The 16,111-nt window shown below is 37.5% G+C and overlaps 1 protein-coding gene across 5 annotated transcripts in view; it reads right to left on the bottom strand.

Annotated features, from left to right (window-relative positions):
- Nucleotides 1-16,111, bottom strand: part of BTBD9 (BTB domain containing 9) — a 435,224-nt gene that overhangs the window by 392,670 nt on the left and 26,443 nt on the right. The window contains exon 1 of one of the 5 annotated variants that reach the window (XM_047735014.1): nt 11,106-11,180. The exons of the other annotated variants lie outside the window; for them this stretch is intronic. The gene's annotated coding sequence lies outside the window, so the exon portion shown is untranslated. Of the gene's footprint in view, nt 1-11,105; nt 11,181-16,111 lie in introns of those variants that run through there. 5 annotated transcript variants of the gene reach the window in all.

Raw genomic sequence — 16,111 nt, 5'->3', positions numbered from 1 at the left:
GTCTGTTGGCCATCTGGATGTCTTCTTTGCAGAAATGTCTGTTCATGTCCTCTGCCCATTTCTTGATTAGATCATTTGTTCTTTGGGTGTTGCGTTTGCTAAGTTCTTTATAGATTTTGGACACTAGCCCTTTATCTGATATGTCATTTGCAAATATCTTCTCCCATTCTGTCAGTTGTCTTTTGGTTTTGTTCACTGTTTCCTTTGCTGTGCAAAAGCTTTTGATCTTGATAAAATCTCAATAGTTCATTTTTGCCCTTGCTTCCCTTGCCTTTGGCGATGTTCCTAGGAAGATGTTGCTGCGGCTGAGGTCGAAGAGGTTGCTGCCTGTGTTCTCCTCGAGGATTTGGATGGATTCCTTTCTCACATTGAGGTCCTTCATCCATTTTGAGTCTATTTTCGTGTGTGGTGTAAGGAAATGATCCAATTTCATTTTTCTGCATGTGGCTGTCCAATTTTCCCAACACCATTTATTGAAGAGGCTGTCTTTTTTCCATTGGACATTCATTCCTGCTTTGTCGAAGATGAGTTGACCATAGATTTGAGGGTCTATTTCTGGGCTCTCTATTCTGTTCCATTGATCTATGTGTCTGTTTTTGTGCCAGTACCATGCTGTCTTGATGATGACAGCTTTGTAATAGAGCTTGAAGTTCAGAATTGTGATGCTACCAACTTTGGCTTTCTTTTTCAATATTGCTTTGGCTATCCGAGGTCTTTTCTGGTTCTGTATAAATTTTAGGATTATTTGTTCCATTTCTTTAAAAAAAATGGATGGTACTTTGATAGGAATCACATTAAATGTGTAGATTGCTTAAGGTAGCATAGACATTTTCACAATATTTATTCTTCCAATCCAGGAGCATGGAACATTTTTCCATTTCTTTGTGTCTTCCTCAATTTCTTTCATGAGTACTTTACAGTTTTCTGTGTATAGATTCTTAGTCTCTTTGGTTAGGTTTATTCCTAGGTATCTTATAGTTTTGGGTGCAATTGTAAATGGGATGGACTCCTTAATTTCTCTTTCTTCTGTCTTGTTGTTGATGTAGAGAAATGCAACTGATTTCTGTGCATTGATTTTATATCCTGACACTTTACTGAATTCCTGTACAAGTTCTAGCAGTTTTGGAGTGGAGTCTTTTGGGTTTTCCACATATAGTATCATATCACCTGCAAAGAGTGATAGTTTGACTTCTTCTTTGCCGATCTGGATGCCTTTAATTTCCTTTTGTTGTCTGATTGCCGAAGCTAGGACTTCTAGTACTATGTTGAATAGCAGGGGTGATAACGGACATCCCTGCCGTGTTCCTGACCTTAGCGGAAAAGCTTTCAGTTTTTCTCCATTGAGAATGATATTTACGGTGGGTTTTTCATAGATGGCTTTGATAATATTGAGGTATGTGCCCTCTATCCCTACACTTTGAAGAGTTTTGATCAGGAAGGGATGCTGTACTTTGTCAAATGCTTTTTCAGCATCTATGGAGAGTATCATATGATTCTTGTTCTTTCTTTTATTAATGTGTTGTATCACATTGATTGATTTGCAGATGTCGAACCAACCTTGCAGCCCTGGAATAAATCCCACTTGGTCGTGGTGAATAATCCTTTTAATGTACTGTTGAATCCTATTGGCTAGTATTTTGGCGAGAATTTTTGCATCTGTGTTCATCAAGGATATTGGTCTGTACTTCTTTTTTTTTTGAGGAGATCCTTGTCTGGTTTTGGGATCAAGGTGAGTTTGGAAGTTTTCCTTCCATTTCTATTTTTTGGAACAGTTTCAGGAGAATAGGAATTAGTTCTTCTTTAAATGTTTGGTAGAATTCCCCCGGGAAGCCATCTGGCCCTGGACTTTTGTTTGTTTGGAGATTTTTGATGACTGTTTCAATCTCCTTACTGGTTATGGGTCTGTTCAGGCTTTCTATTTCTTCCTGGTTCAGTTGTGGTAGTTTATATGTCTCTAGGAATGCATCCATTTCTTCCAGATTGTCAAATTTGTTGGCATAGAGTTGCTCATAGTATGTTCTTATAATTGTCTGTAGTTCTTTGGTGTTCGTTGTGATCTCTCCTCTTTCATTCATGATTTTATTTATTTGGGTCCTTTCTCTTTTCTTTTTGATAAGTCTGGCCAGGGGTTTATCAATCTTATTAATTCTTTCAAAGAACCAGCTCCTAGTTTCGTTGATTTGTTCTATTGTTTTTTTGGTTTCTATTTCATTGATTTCTGCTCTGATCTTTATGATTTCTCTTCTCCTGCTGGGTTTAGGGTTTCTTTCTTGTTCTTTCTCCAGCTCCTTTAGGTGTAGGGTTAGGTTGTGTACCTGAGACCTTTCTTGTTTCTTGAGAAAGGCTTGTACCGCTATATATTTTCCTCTCAGGACTGCCTTTGTTGTGTCCCACAGATTCTGAACCGTTGTGTTTTCATTATCATTTGTTTCCATGAATTTTTTCAATTCTTCTTTAATTTCCTGGTTGACCCATTCATTCTTTAGAAGGATGCTGTTTAGTCTCCATGTATTTGGGTTCTTTCCAAATTTCCTCTTGTGATTGTGGAGTTCTAGCTTCAGAGCATTGTGGTCTGAAAATATGCAGGGAATGATCCCAATCTTTTGATAACGGTTGAGACCTGATTTAGGACCAAGAATGTGATCTATTCTGGAGAATGTTCCATGTGCACTAGAGAAGAATGTGTATTCTGTTGCTTTGGGATGAAATGTTCTGAATATATCTGTGATGTCCATCTGGTCCAGTGTGTCATTTAAGGCCTTGATTTCCTTGTTGATCTTTTGCTTGGATGATCTGTCCATTTCAGTGAGGGGAGTGTTAAAGTCCCCTACTATTATTGTATTATTGTCGATGTGTTTCTTTGATTTTGTTATTAATTGGTTCATATAGTTGGCTGCTCCCATGTTAGGGGCATAGATATTTAAAATTGTTAGATCTTCCTGTTGGACAGTTCCTTTCAGTATGATATAGGGTCCTTCCTCATCTCTTATTATAGTCTTTGGCTTAAAATCTAATTGATCTGATATAAGGATTGCTACTCCTGGGGTGCCTGAGTGGCTCAGTGGGTTAAGCCTCTGCCTTCGGCTCGGGTCATGATCTCAGGGTCCTGGGATCGAGTCCCACGTCGGGCTCTCTGCTCAGCAGGGAGCCTGCTTCCCCTTCTCTCTCTGCCTGCCTATCTGCCTACTTGTGATCTCCCTCTCTGTCAAATAAATAAATAAATTTAAAAAAAAAAAAGGATTGCCACTCCTACTTTCTTCTGATGTCCATTAGCACGGTAAATTCTTTTCCACCCCCCCACTTTAAACCTGGAGGTGTCTTCGGGTTTAAAATGAGTTTCTTGTAGGCAACATATAGATGGGTTTTGTTTTTTTATCCATTCTGATACCCTGTGTCTTTTGATTGGGGGCATTTAGCCCATTAACATTCAGGGTAAGTTTTGAGAGATATGAATTTAGTGCCATTGTATTGCCTGTAAGGTGACTGTTATTGTATATTGTCTCTGTTTCTTTCTGATCTACTACTTTTAGGGTCTCTCTTTGCTTAGAGGACCCCTTTCAATATTTCCTGTAGAGCTGGTTTGGTATTTGCAAATTCTTTCAGTTTTTGTTTGTCCTGGAAGCTTTTAATCTCTCCTTCTATTTTCAATGATAGCCTAGCTGGATATAGTATTCTTGGCTGCATGTTTTTCTCGTTTAGTACTCTGAATATATCATGCCAGCTCTCTCTGGCCTGCCAGGTCTCTGTGGATAAGTCTGCTGCCAATCTAATATTTTTACCATTGTATGTTACAGACTTCTTTTCCCGGGCTGCTTTCAGGATCTTCTCTTTGTCACTAAGACTTGTATATTTTACTATTAGGTGACAGGGTGTGGACCTATTCTTATTGATTTTGAGGGGGGTTCTCTGAACCTCCTGGATTTTGATGCTTGTTCCCTTTGCCATATTGGGGAAATTCTCTCCAATAATTCTCTCCAATATACCTTCTGCTCCCCTCTCCGTTTCCTCTTCTTCTGGAATCCCAATTATTCTAATGTTGTTTCGTCTTATGGTGTCACTTATCTCTCGAATTCTCCCCTCGTGGTCCAGTAGCTGTTTGTCCCTCTTTTGCTCAGCTTCTTTATTCTCTGTCATTTGGTCTTCTAGATCGCTAATTCTTTCTTCTGCCTCATTTATCCTAGCAGTGAGAGCCTCCATTTTTGATTGCACCTCATTAATAGCTTTTTTGATTTCAACTTGGTTAGATTTTAGTTCTTTTATTTCTCCAGAAAGGGCTTTTATCTCTCCCGAGAGGGTTTCTCTAATATCTTCCATGCCTTTTTCGAGCCCGGCTAGAACCTTGAGAATCGTCATTCTGAACTCTAGATCTGACATATTACCAATGTCTATATTGATTAGGTCCCTAGCCTTTGGTACTGCCTCTTGTTCTTTTTTTTGTGGTGAATTTTTCCGCCTTGCCATTTTGTCCAGATAAGAGTATATGAAGGAGCAAGTAAAATACTAAAAGGGTGGCAACAACCCCAGGAAAATATGCTTTAGCCAAATCAGAAGAGATCCCAAATTGTGAGGGGGGAGAAAGGGGATAAAAAGAGGTTCAGAAAGAAAAAAAAAAAAAGAAAGAAACAATTAAAAAAAGAAAACCAATAAAGAAAAAATATAAAAAGGAAAAAATATATATATATTAGATAAACTAGTTATAAAACGTTAAAAAAGAAAAGGGTAAAAGTTAAAAAAATTTAGTAGAAGAAGAGAATAAAAAATTGAAAAAGAAAAAAAAAATTAACCGCAAGGCTAAAGAATCATGGGGAGAAAGCCATGAGTTCCCTGCTTTGCTTTCTCCTCCTCTGGAATTCCGTTGTTCTCCTTGGTATTGAAACTGCACTCCTTGGTAGGTGAACTTGGTCCTGGCTGGGTTTCTTGTTGATCTTCTGGGGGAGGGGCCTGTTGTAGTGATTCTCAAGTGTCTTTGCCCCAGGCGGAGTTGCACCGCCCTTACCCGGGGCGGTCTGAGTAATCTGATCCGGTTTGCTTTCGGGAGCTTTTGTTCCCTGAGCGCTTTCCGTAGAGTTCCGGAGGGCGGGAATGAAGATGGCGGCCTCCCAGTCTCCGTCCCGGAGGAGCCGAGAGCCCGGGGCCCCACTCCTCAGTGTGCCCTCAGAGAACAGCGCCCAATTACTCCCGTCACCCTGGCCTCCGGCCGCGCTCCGAGCTGACCGAGCCTGCGACCGGTTCAAGGTAACCCCAAGCTTAGCGCTTACTCCTCGGCTCTGTCTCTGTAGCCGGCTTCCCCGTTCTGATACCTGTAAGCTCTGCGACACTCAGATGCCCCCGATCCTTCTGTGACCCTGCGGTAACTGAGGCCACAGTGACCGCGCATGGGCTTCACCCCGGTTAAGCCTCTGGAGCGATGTCCCTCAGCGGAACAGACTTTTAAAAGTCCTGATTTTGTGCTCCGTTGCTCCGCTGCTTGCCAGGAGCCGGCCCCTCCCCCGCGGTCTATCTTCCCGTGGCTTTGGATTCACTTCTCCGCCAGTCCTACCTTTCAGAAAGTGGTTGATTTTTGTTTCTAGAGTTGCTGTTCTTCTTCCTTTCCATCTCCCGTTGGATATGTAGGTATTTGCAATCTTTAGATAAGCTATCTAGCTGATCTCCCGCTACCTGAAGAATTCTCAGCCTGCTACTTCTCCGCCATCTTGACTTGAAAATATTCTTGATAGGGATAACAGTTAAAAAATAATAATTTGACAAATGGGCACACATAAAAAAACTGAGAATGAGAGGTGAGATTTTTATATTTATCAAGAGGTGATTTAATTTGAGAAACACAGTTCTAATTAATATGGGAATTAAAAGTAATCCTGATCACAATCACAACAGAGTTTTTAAATTAAATTGGGATAAGACAGTTCATCTGGAAGAATAGATATATAATTTGGTTTATATTCTGGGAAAAAAAAAAGAACAATGGGGCACCAACTTAGTGGATGAGAAAGCAATTCACAAATTAGAGCAATTAGAACAATGTCATATTAGAGAGACAGATCGTTAGAACATATTAGTCCAGAAAAAAACCCCAAGTACTATACACAGGAATTCACTATACACACACACACACACACACATGTATAAAAATACAGTATTTCAATTCAGTGGGGGGAATACAGAATTTTTTTCAATAAAAGACATGGTTAGCTAGTCATTTTTTAAAAAGTGGATATTCACACAAGAACACAGAATTAAATACATAAGGATGGCAACCTCAGCACTTTCTGTAACAAAAAATTGGAAAAAAACAAATGCCCATTTAAAGGTAATTGGATAACAAATAATGGTAAATCTATATAGTAGAGTAATATACAATTTTAAAGGAATAAACTTGATACTATCAACATTGAAAAAATCTAAAATATATGTATTTACATGGAAAAACTGCAAAACTGTATTATAGTAAAATGTTATCTTATTAAATAAATGTTTAAAAAGCAAACATCAAATTGTTAACAAGTGTTAACCCAAAGGATCAGGGTTGTGGGAAAATTTTATGTAGTGCACTACATATTTTTATTTTTAAATTTTTATAATCATGTTTTATTTATAATAAAACTTTATACAAATATTTTAATAACTTTGGCCACTAAAATTACAAAACAAATTAGTTTGTATATGAGACAGCAAGTGTTTTAATTTGCCACAATCGGTAGTACCTGATTTGGTGACTAAGAACAGTAAGCAGAGGGACTATATATTATCTCCACAGATGAAAATTAATTAACAACTTGAAGACAAGGACAAAAGGTTCATTACACAAAGACAGACATTACACGAAGGCAGGAATGAATACCAGCTACTTGAGTAGCGTGGCCTACCAGGACACCCCATCTGATGCATCCTGACTAAAGATCTTCACCTTCGAGATTTTCAGTAGGGCTTTTTCAAGACTTAAGGCGCATTTTTTTTTTTTTTCAGATGCAAACACAGTGCTCTGAGATTTGCTCCTGTTGACAGCCCAAGTCTAAATTTGCTGACATTCCCAGAATGTGGCAAGGGTAATCTATTCACTCAAGCTGTTCTTTCAAGGTGGGAGGAAGGAGAACAGGAAGGCAGAGGGAACAAGGACCTACTGGGATAGAGCGCAAGAACACCACCACCAGGAAATGGCGCCATTCATGATAGCATATAGTATCATTAGTTGAGGGTTCTGGGACTTCATATGGATTTATTTACCAGGGATGGTGGTATAGAAACTATACTCTTTCACGGTTGGGTAAATTTCATGGGTTCAAATGCATTAAAAAAAAAAAAAAAAGACTAAAGCAGTCATACTAAGATTCTCAGGGTTATTGACTATTTCCTAAGCAATAAGAAACCGACACCCATTTGCTCTAACCAAAATAATGAACAATGTCCATAAATAAAGTGTGAGCACCATATGTACTTTATACTGCTGTAATGTTATAATTACTTCTTAAGGAGTCTGAAAAAAACAAGTCAACCTAAATACCAATTTCTTTACTTAAAACTCACTTTGGCAGCACTGTTTACAAACTTTTCTTTAAGAAAGGGCTCTCCACATTTTTTAAAGTTTATTCTCCAGAGTGTAATCAGGAAACAGACAAAGAGCAAAGCTCCACCGGGTGGAGATGCCAATGAGTCCTTGAAAGCTTTATAAATCTCCCCTGGGAAGCCCTCTCTGCCCCGCCTATTTCCTGACTGAAAAGCCTTTATGGGTAAAAAGACCTTCTGCTCTTTAATTGCAAAATATAAATGATCTTTCTCTTGAGGAAAGCGATGGCATTTACAAGCATATGGTTTAGCAATTTCTTCCTGCTCTTGGTACCCATGTGGTATGTAATTTGAAGTAGTATTCCTTAAACTTTAAATTAATATCGCCTGGGGAGATAAAGGATATCCTGTCTGCATCTTAAGCAGTCTCAAAAAATCACATTCTACTTTCTCATGGGAAGGATACCTCACTTCTTTTGATATATACTCTACCCTTGTCATCCAAAAGTCTGAATAAACAGGTGTACACTGACCATACTGGTTGGTGTAACCTTGATTCTGATACTCTGCAAGCAAATCTATTCTAAACCTTGCAGAGGACTCCTGTCACAGGGGCAGTAAGGGACCCCAAGTGAGAAACATGACTGTGGTTTACAGGCATTCTCTGGCTTCAGGATCCCTCAAATATCTTTCCCTGGGAAAGATGAAATGATTTCTAACATGCAGTTCTACTCCAAATTCTTGCCACTCTCATGATTTTATATGTTTGTGAATAAATGTTTATAGATATGCACAGCTTGGAACACTTATAAAGAACTGTAATCATAACAAAAACATTTGACAAGATTATTATATTGAGAGTGTATATAACTCCATTTACCAATTACCACATTGATTCTCCACTTCTTTGTCAAGGGACAAACTAGTTTCTGAATCTGTAGGTAATTCATCCGATAAAAGATTTATTGAGAAAAAGAAAAAAGGATCTATGGTGTTCTCTTCTCTGATACAGGCCCAGTGCTAGGTGATAGAAACTCAAGGATTAATAAAAGATAAAGTTGCCAGCTCTGAAGAACTCACTGTCTACTGAAAAAGCTAGGCCTAGATGACAAAAAATGTCAATTCTAGAGTTAGCAAGTCATAATTTTATGATCAAGCCATAATTTTATTATTTTTAGAAAGTAAAATAAGTTATCTTCTGTAAGTACCACACTAAAACAACTACAACTATGTTGAACAGATTACTAAATGAACAGGAACTCAGAAAATTATGTTATATTCTTATATCAAAATAAAATATTCAAACAATTGACTACTTGTTCTCCAAAATGGGGTTATTCACATCCCAAAGTGAGTACGATACAAGCCACAGGAATTTGGTAAGAAAACCTTAACACTTCTAGTGACATATATATATTTTTAAATTTTATTTATTTGACAGAGAGAGAGAGAAAGAGCACAAGCAGGGGGAGCAGCAGGCAGAGAGAGAGGGAGAAGCAGGGCCCCGCAAAGCAAGGAGCCTAATGAGGGGTTCAATCCCAGGATGCTGGGATCATGACCTAAGCCGAAGGCAGACACTTAACCAACTGAGCTACCCAGGTGTCCCGACATGTATTTCTAACCTAGAAAAGAAAAAATTAAGCTTCAGCAATATTTAATATGTAGGTGTCCCTAGCCTCCTCTCATGATCTGCATGTCAAAAACAGTCACTTGTCTCGTAAGACAGATAAGTGTCTAGGGAATTCCACAAAGGCAGGACTCAAGAAAGTGTTCTCGTTTGTTCAAGGACATATTAGGTTTACCTGCACCTGCTTATGTGAATTTTCTAAATGTTATCTGGCTTTAATTAAATTATTGCTCACAAGATAACAAGTGGACTAAAAAAGTTCCTGCAAGGAAACCACTGATTGTAGATAATGTAACACTGCTAAAATAAGAAAACAAGTAAATGGCCATTATGATAACTCTACCCCTAGTAATCAGATTTTCTAAGAAGGTGACCCCTGCCAGTAAGTCCGAGAGACTTAATGCATACTACAGTGAATATAGACAAAAATATTGCATTATAATCATCAAACCTGCTAAAAGATTATAATTTAATTATTGCAACAACTAAAAATAAATGCTAATTATTAACACGATAAAGGTTGTAATTATGGCCACAATAGCAATCATATCTTAATATATAAATATATTAAATGAACATGTTATACACTTTATATTTTTTTAAAGATTTTATTTCTTTATTTGAGAGACACAGAGAGAGAGGAAAGTGAGTGAGAGAGCATGAGGGAGGGGGCAGAAGAAGAGGGAGAAGCTGGCTCTCCACTCAGCAGGGAGTCAGATGTGGGGCTCCATCCCAGGACCCTGGGATCATGACCTGAGCCAGAGGCAGATGATTAACTGACTGAGCCACCCAGGGTACCCACATGTTATACACTTTAAATCTATTTTTTTTTAAAGATTTTATTTATTTATTTTTTTTTTAAAGATTTTATTTATTTATTTGACAGAGAGAGATCACAAGTAGACAGAAAGGCAGGCAGAGAGAGAGAGAGAGGGAAGCAGGCTCCCTGCTGAGCAGAGAGCCCGATGCGGGACTCGATCCCAGGACCCTGAGATCATGACCTGAGCCGAAGGCAGCGGCTTAACCCACTGAGCCACCCAGGTGCCCTAAATCCATTTGTTATATGTCAAATATATTTAAGTAAGAAAAGACCCCCAAATTTTAAATAAGTTTTGAAATATATCCTATTATTAACAATGAACCTCCATATAAAAGGCATTAAAACATAGGCTGAATAAATCAATACTGGTTGAATGTTTTAACCCAAAAAGCAGCTTAAGACAAAAATTACAATCTAGTAGCAAATTAACCATTTTACAGGATATAAAGTACCTTTCACCTAATAATAATGGCTACTATCTACAGAGGACTTACTATTGCCAGGCAGAGTCCTAAGCATTTTATACACACCATCTTATCTAATATTCAAAGAACTGACTTGGGAAGGTACTGTTTTTTATCCTACTTTACAGATAGGAAATTGAGACACAGACAAGAGTAGGCAATTGTCCAAGGACACAGACAATAAATAGCAGATTCAAATCAAGGTCTATCAAAGTCCTGAACTTAGAAAAGCTATGTCACAGTGACACAGGAGAAACAAGAAATGATTCTCACTGACTCCTGCCAACTAGCTCCTCTGACCAGCAGTTCGCAAACATTTTTAAGACACCCTATTCAGACTACGTAAAATACGCCATGGGTGGTAAGAATGACGTGTCCTTTTTCAAGTCAACTTTTGGAGATTACATATAAATCAGCTTTACTAATATAGAGAGACTAACTCAGACTCAGCTGCAATGTAGTCAAATCCTAGTTATTGAGAAATTACAGACCAAGAATACCATTAAAACAAATATCCATCCATATACACTACAGGGTTAAGTGAAAACCTATTAAAAACTAAACTGATAATGACACAACTGAACAGTAATCTATAATTTTAAAAAACAAGAATGGAAACAACTGTGAAAAGAGCAACCAACTCAACTGATAATATATATTTTTCTTAAAATGTAAAATAATTCTAACTTACACATGTTCATATATGGAACAGGAGCTTTGCAATGTTGCTACAGACTACATAGTAGCCAGAATTATTAGTAGAACACCAAATTATACACCTGAAAATAATATAACACTGTTTGTTAATTATACTTGAATTAAAAAAAAATAAATTTTTTAGGGGCACCTGGGTGGCTCAGTCAGTTAAACATCAGACTTCAGCTCAGGACATGATCTCAGGGTGCTGGGATTGAGCCTTGCGTTGGGCTCCCTGCTTAGCCAGGAGACTGCTTGTCCCTCTGCCCCACCCCTCATGCACTCTCTCTCTCTAATATATAAAATACTTTAAAAAATAATAATTTTATTTTTTAAAGGTAGTAATAGCACCTACATGTCATTTATCCACGTACATATTAAAATAGTGTTAAATTTTTTTTAAAAATTAGAATCCTTTATAAACCCTAGTATTATGCTACTGTGGATTTATGAGTGCCACATTTTGCATACCCTTAATGCTTCACTTGATTGGTTTTTAATAAGTTGCTGAAGGATATATATAAATGAAAGACTATGAGATCAACTAACACTTGCCAGTGTTTTTTGATCAGGGCTAACCAGTGGCCTTGGGCCATCTTTTGAGAAGTGTTCTCCTAGACTAGGCAATGTTCCTGGCTTAGTTTGGCAATGATATTTAATTTTGTGGTGGTTGGGAGAAGCTATTTTATTATTCAATCACAAAATATCTTAAACTCCCAAGGCAAAGCAGCCCAATATATAATTTGCAATATTAATTTTATTTTCTATTCAATTCAAGCTGTCTTCAGTTTCCCTGGATCCAATCTCCAAAACAATCTTTCCCAAATACCTGCAAATGAACAAAGCACTTAAATCAGGTATCTTAGAAGAACAACAACAAAAAAAGTATCAAATGACCCAAGTGGGGTTCATTCTGTTATGTTTTAAAGTTTCCCCAAATACTGAAGCTTGCTTCTTCTTTCTTCTCTACAGAAGACCTTCTTGAGCTTATACTTCAGAAACGCATTAAGGTGCAGAAACATCAGATTATATTAAACTAAATTCTGATCGTTTACCCAAAGACCTGCATTATCCAGTTACCAACCTTCCCTAAATCTCTCAGCTCTTGTTTGTTCCATTATTTAGCTCCCTATAAGGCAACCTCTACACGATGGGATGACTTTTGGGAATGACAAGTCACAGACTGCAATTCTAAGAAGTAACTATCACTTACAGTTCTCAGAGCTTATAAACTATCCTTTTTCAGGTTCTCAGCCTTATTGGTCCCAGTCCATTGAAAACTGCATGAACTGTATGCTGGGAGCCAAAAAAAATATATGCACCCAGAGCCAAAAAGCAATGAAAAAGTCATGATGAGTGCAGAGGTTATTAGTTGTAATAATATTTGAAAATACAGGACAAGCCATTTCTGTTTAATTTCTTCAGTGCTGACTTATGGGTCTGTAATATTCTTGCCCAGACTTAAATTATATGATACTTTCCTAATTAATAAGCATCATTATAGCATGAGCTCCCATTAAAGCAGTAGAATAATCAATTGCAACAATTTAATTTCTTTATAGCAAAGCTACTGCGAACATTTGCATTATTGTCTGTGTAAAGGATGTTATAAAAATGTTCTACTGTGCACACTTTGATGCAGTTTGTTAAACCCCAATATCCAGGCTATTGTCTGTGAATTGTGAATTTTTTTAAAAGATCAAGTCTGAGAAGTTAGCTCACCTAAAATCTTGGATTTATAAGCTTATTTGTTGCCATTCTAGAACATAATCTAAAGCAATCAATATTCACGAATTATACTAATCTTCCTTTTGTTTTTTTCCCCTTCTTTCCTTTAGTTTTCATTGTCTTTATTCCTTCAATATAACATTCTCTACTGCAATGAAAAAAAAAAGGAATAAAAATCAGAAATAATTATCATCATGGAGACTAGGAGTTACTGTCCAAAACGAAAGCCACTGATCTAAATTTGTAACCAAAGTCAAATCTACAGCCAAATCCAAAGCTATAGCATGTATGTAAGAATAGGGAATGAACAGCACATGTCAAGCAACTATCTTTTACCTTAGCAACAGAAAAACTTAAGAAAAAGTTCAAGAAGTCCATGCCTCATTAAGATTAGTAAAATGGACTTTTCCTTTAAAACTCTCACTCTGTCATGTTCCAAACTTAATCTTACCCAAATCTTCTACAAACCCCTGTAGATAAGCAAATATGTGGCCTGCCTTTCACCCTCTTCTGGTGCATGCTCACTTACACTGTGGGGGAATAAAATCCATAAAACAAGAGAATTATGTATTTTTTTCATTCTGTTTTAGAACAAAAACTCTAAAGGGCAGTGTATGGGTCTTCTATATTCTGTGCACTAATGCCCCCAAGATGCTGAATAATTGATGAGCTTGTGATTAGACTGCTATCCTTGGTTTTGAACAACATTCATGGGCCAAATTTCATTCACATCTAATATTGAATTCTACCTCTTTTATCGTGATCGAAATATGCATCAAGGTTGATCTCTGTTCCTTAGAATTTCATCAGCTGATTCTTTACCTAAAGTCATAATCTTGATATGTGACCAGCTCAGCTTCAGCACCAACTTGGGATGTCATTGACACAAATTCTCACAGCCCATCAAGAAAAGATACTAGGACCATGCCTTTTATTTTTTATTTTATTTTATTTTTAAAGATTTTATTTATTTATTTGACAGACAGAGATCACAAGTAGGCAGAGAGGCAGGCAGAGAGAGAGGAGGAAGCAGGCTCACCGCCGAGCAGAGAACCCCATGCGGGGCTCGATCCCAGGACCCTGGGATCACGACCTGAGCCGAAGGCAGAAGCTTAACCCTTAACCCTAGAACCATGCCTTTTATAAGGGAAACAAGCTTACAGAGCAGGCCTCTTAGGAATAAATATATTGACACAAGATGAGGAGAATCTATTTATACTTTATAAGCAGAATATTTCTAAAGGTCATTTTCAGAGAAAAAATAAATTGTGATTAATAAAGTTCTTAATATTAAGTTGGATTGCATTTAATTGAAACGGCATTACATTTTTTGACAAACATAAAATGATTGAAGGTAGCAGAAATGGTGTTAAGTTTATAAAGAAAAAAAGCAGCTTATGTTGTATTTGGCCAATCAGTTGAGGTTTAGCCACTGATAAGGAAACAAGATTCTTAAAACACTGTGCTGTACAATGAGTATATCTAGAGTAACCTATATGCTCTGTAGATAAGGTGGGTTTTAAATAATGGAAAAAGGTAGCTTTTTAAGGATATTAAGTAAAAGAAGATGTTCCATACAGACAAGATGGCAAGGGCAGGAGTCTTAGGGCAGTATCTGAAAATGTGGGACTGAAAAGGAAGTATGTTTTGAGTAACAACGGAGAAGAGATAGAAAGAGATACACAATATGGTAGAGCCTTACAAAATAAAACCTGTCTAAAACTAAGATGCCTCCAAGGGAACACAGAGCTGAGACTTGGAAGTACTTATAAGTTCTGCTGGGTAAGATCTAGACAAATCATTTCAAGTTCTGAGACTCAGTTTCTACCTTGGAAAAGGGGTGGGAGTGGGGGTTAGGCAACATTCTGGTAACTTCAAGTTGTAAAACTCTATTGCTAATCATATGTGTAGGAAACAATGTTCTTATATACTGGTGGAAGAAAAAACTGGTTCAGCTTTTTGGAGGTCAACCTGCAGAATTCACAAAATTCCCAAATATCCATTTCCTATAACCCCACAACTGTACTTCCAGGAATAAATAAGGTTATAATTAAGCAGTGCTTCTAACAGCAAAAAGCTGGGGGACTAAACATCCATCAGTACCACAAGCAGAAAATAACAGCAACAATCTTCAGGGAGGGAAGTGAGTTTGAGGAGCCCATAGGGGATGAGTGGGAAGTATTACATTTAAACTCAATGTACTTCTGAAGTGTTTCCTTCCTTTAAAGGGGCACCTGGGTGGCTCAATTAAATGTCTGCCTTCCACTTAGGTCCTGATCCCAGGATCCTGGGATCCAATCCCGCCTCAGACTCCTTGCTCAGCAGGGAGTCTGTTTCTCCCTCTCCCTGCCACTCCCCCTGCTTGTACTCTCTGTGCCAAATAAATAAATAAAATCTTTAAAACACACACACACACAAACACACATACAAGAACTGATTTATCTTTTACATAAATGGCATTTCAAGGAACTTTAGAAAGTGTTAACTTAAAAAAAGTGATGAGATATTTATGTTTATCAAAAGGAAGCTTTTTTTTTCCTTCAAAGAAAAGGATGAAAACCCCAGATCTGATTTGTCGCACTTTACTGAGAAACAATTATGAGGAGAAGTGACCAAATGCTGATGCAGAGAGAATTTTAGTAAATAACAGAATTTTAAGAGTTAGCTGAAAATGAGTCAAGACACAAATTCCTGGAGAACAGGGGCTAGGCAAAGCTCCCTGGTGTCCCACAAGGACAACAGTTAATCAATAAATATTACACTGAAACAATCCAAACATAGGCTATAGACACAAATGTACAACTCTCTGTCATTCTCAGGGATTGATTATAAAGATATATGTGCTCATCTTAAAAACACCTCTCAACTATTTATAATCAATTGTTTTCATTAACAAGTTTTCCCTCCCCTAAATATTCAGCAGGTATTTGATTTCTTAATTTCCACTTTACTAACCAAGGTTATATTTCTGTATCACACTTTGCATAATGTTTATCTTATTTCTCCATTTCTTCAAATATTTTTAAACTTATACAACCACTTCGTTATACAGCACCTTTCTTGGTATTCTTGAAGTCTCTAGTGATGTATGGTTTTTTCAACTGTAAATTCCATAAGTACTTCAATGGAGCATAAACAAATATTAACAACTGTCTAATCCTGAGATCAACATTCCCTTAGGATCTCTGAAATAGGGCCTGGGCAGTTCAGTAGGTTAAGTGTCTGCCTTCGGCTCAGGTCATGATCCCAGGGTCCTAGGATAGAGCCCTGCAG

This window comes from Lutra lutra, chromosome 6 (genome assembly GCF_902655055.1).
Source record: "Lutra lutra chromosome 6, mLutLut1.2, whole genome shotgun sequence".
Classification (NCBI taxonomy): Eukaryota; Metazoa; Chordata; class Mammalia; order Carnivora; family Mustelidae; genus Lutra; species Lutra lutra.
This window is presented reverse-complemented; position numbering and strand designations above follow the sequence as displayed.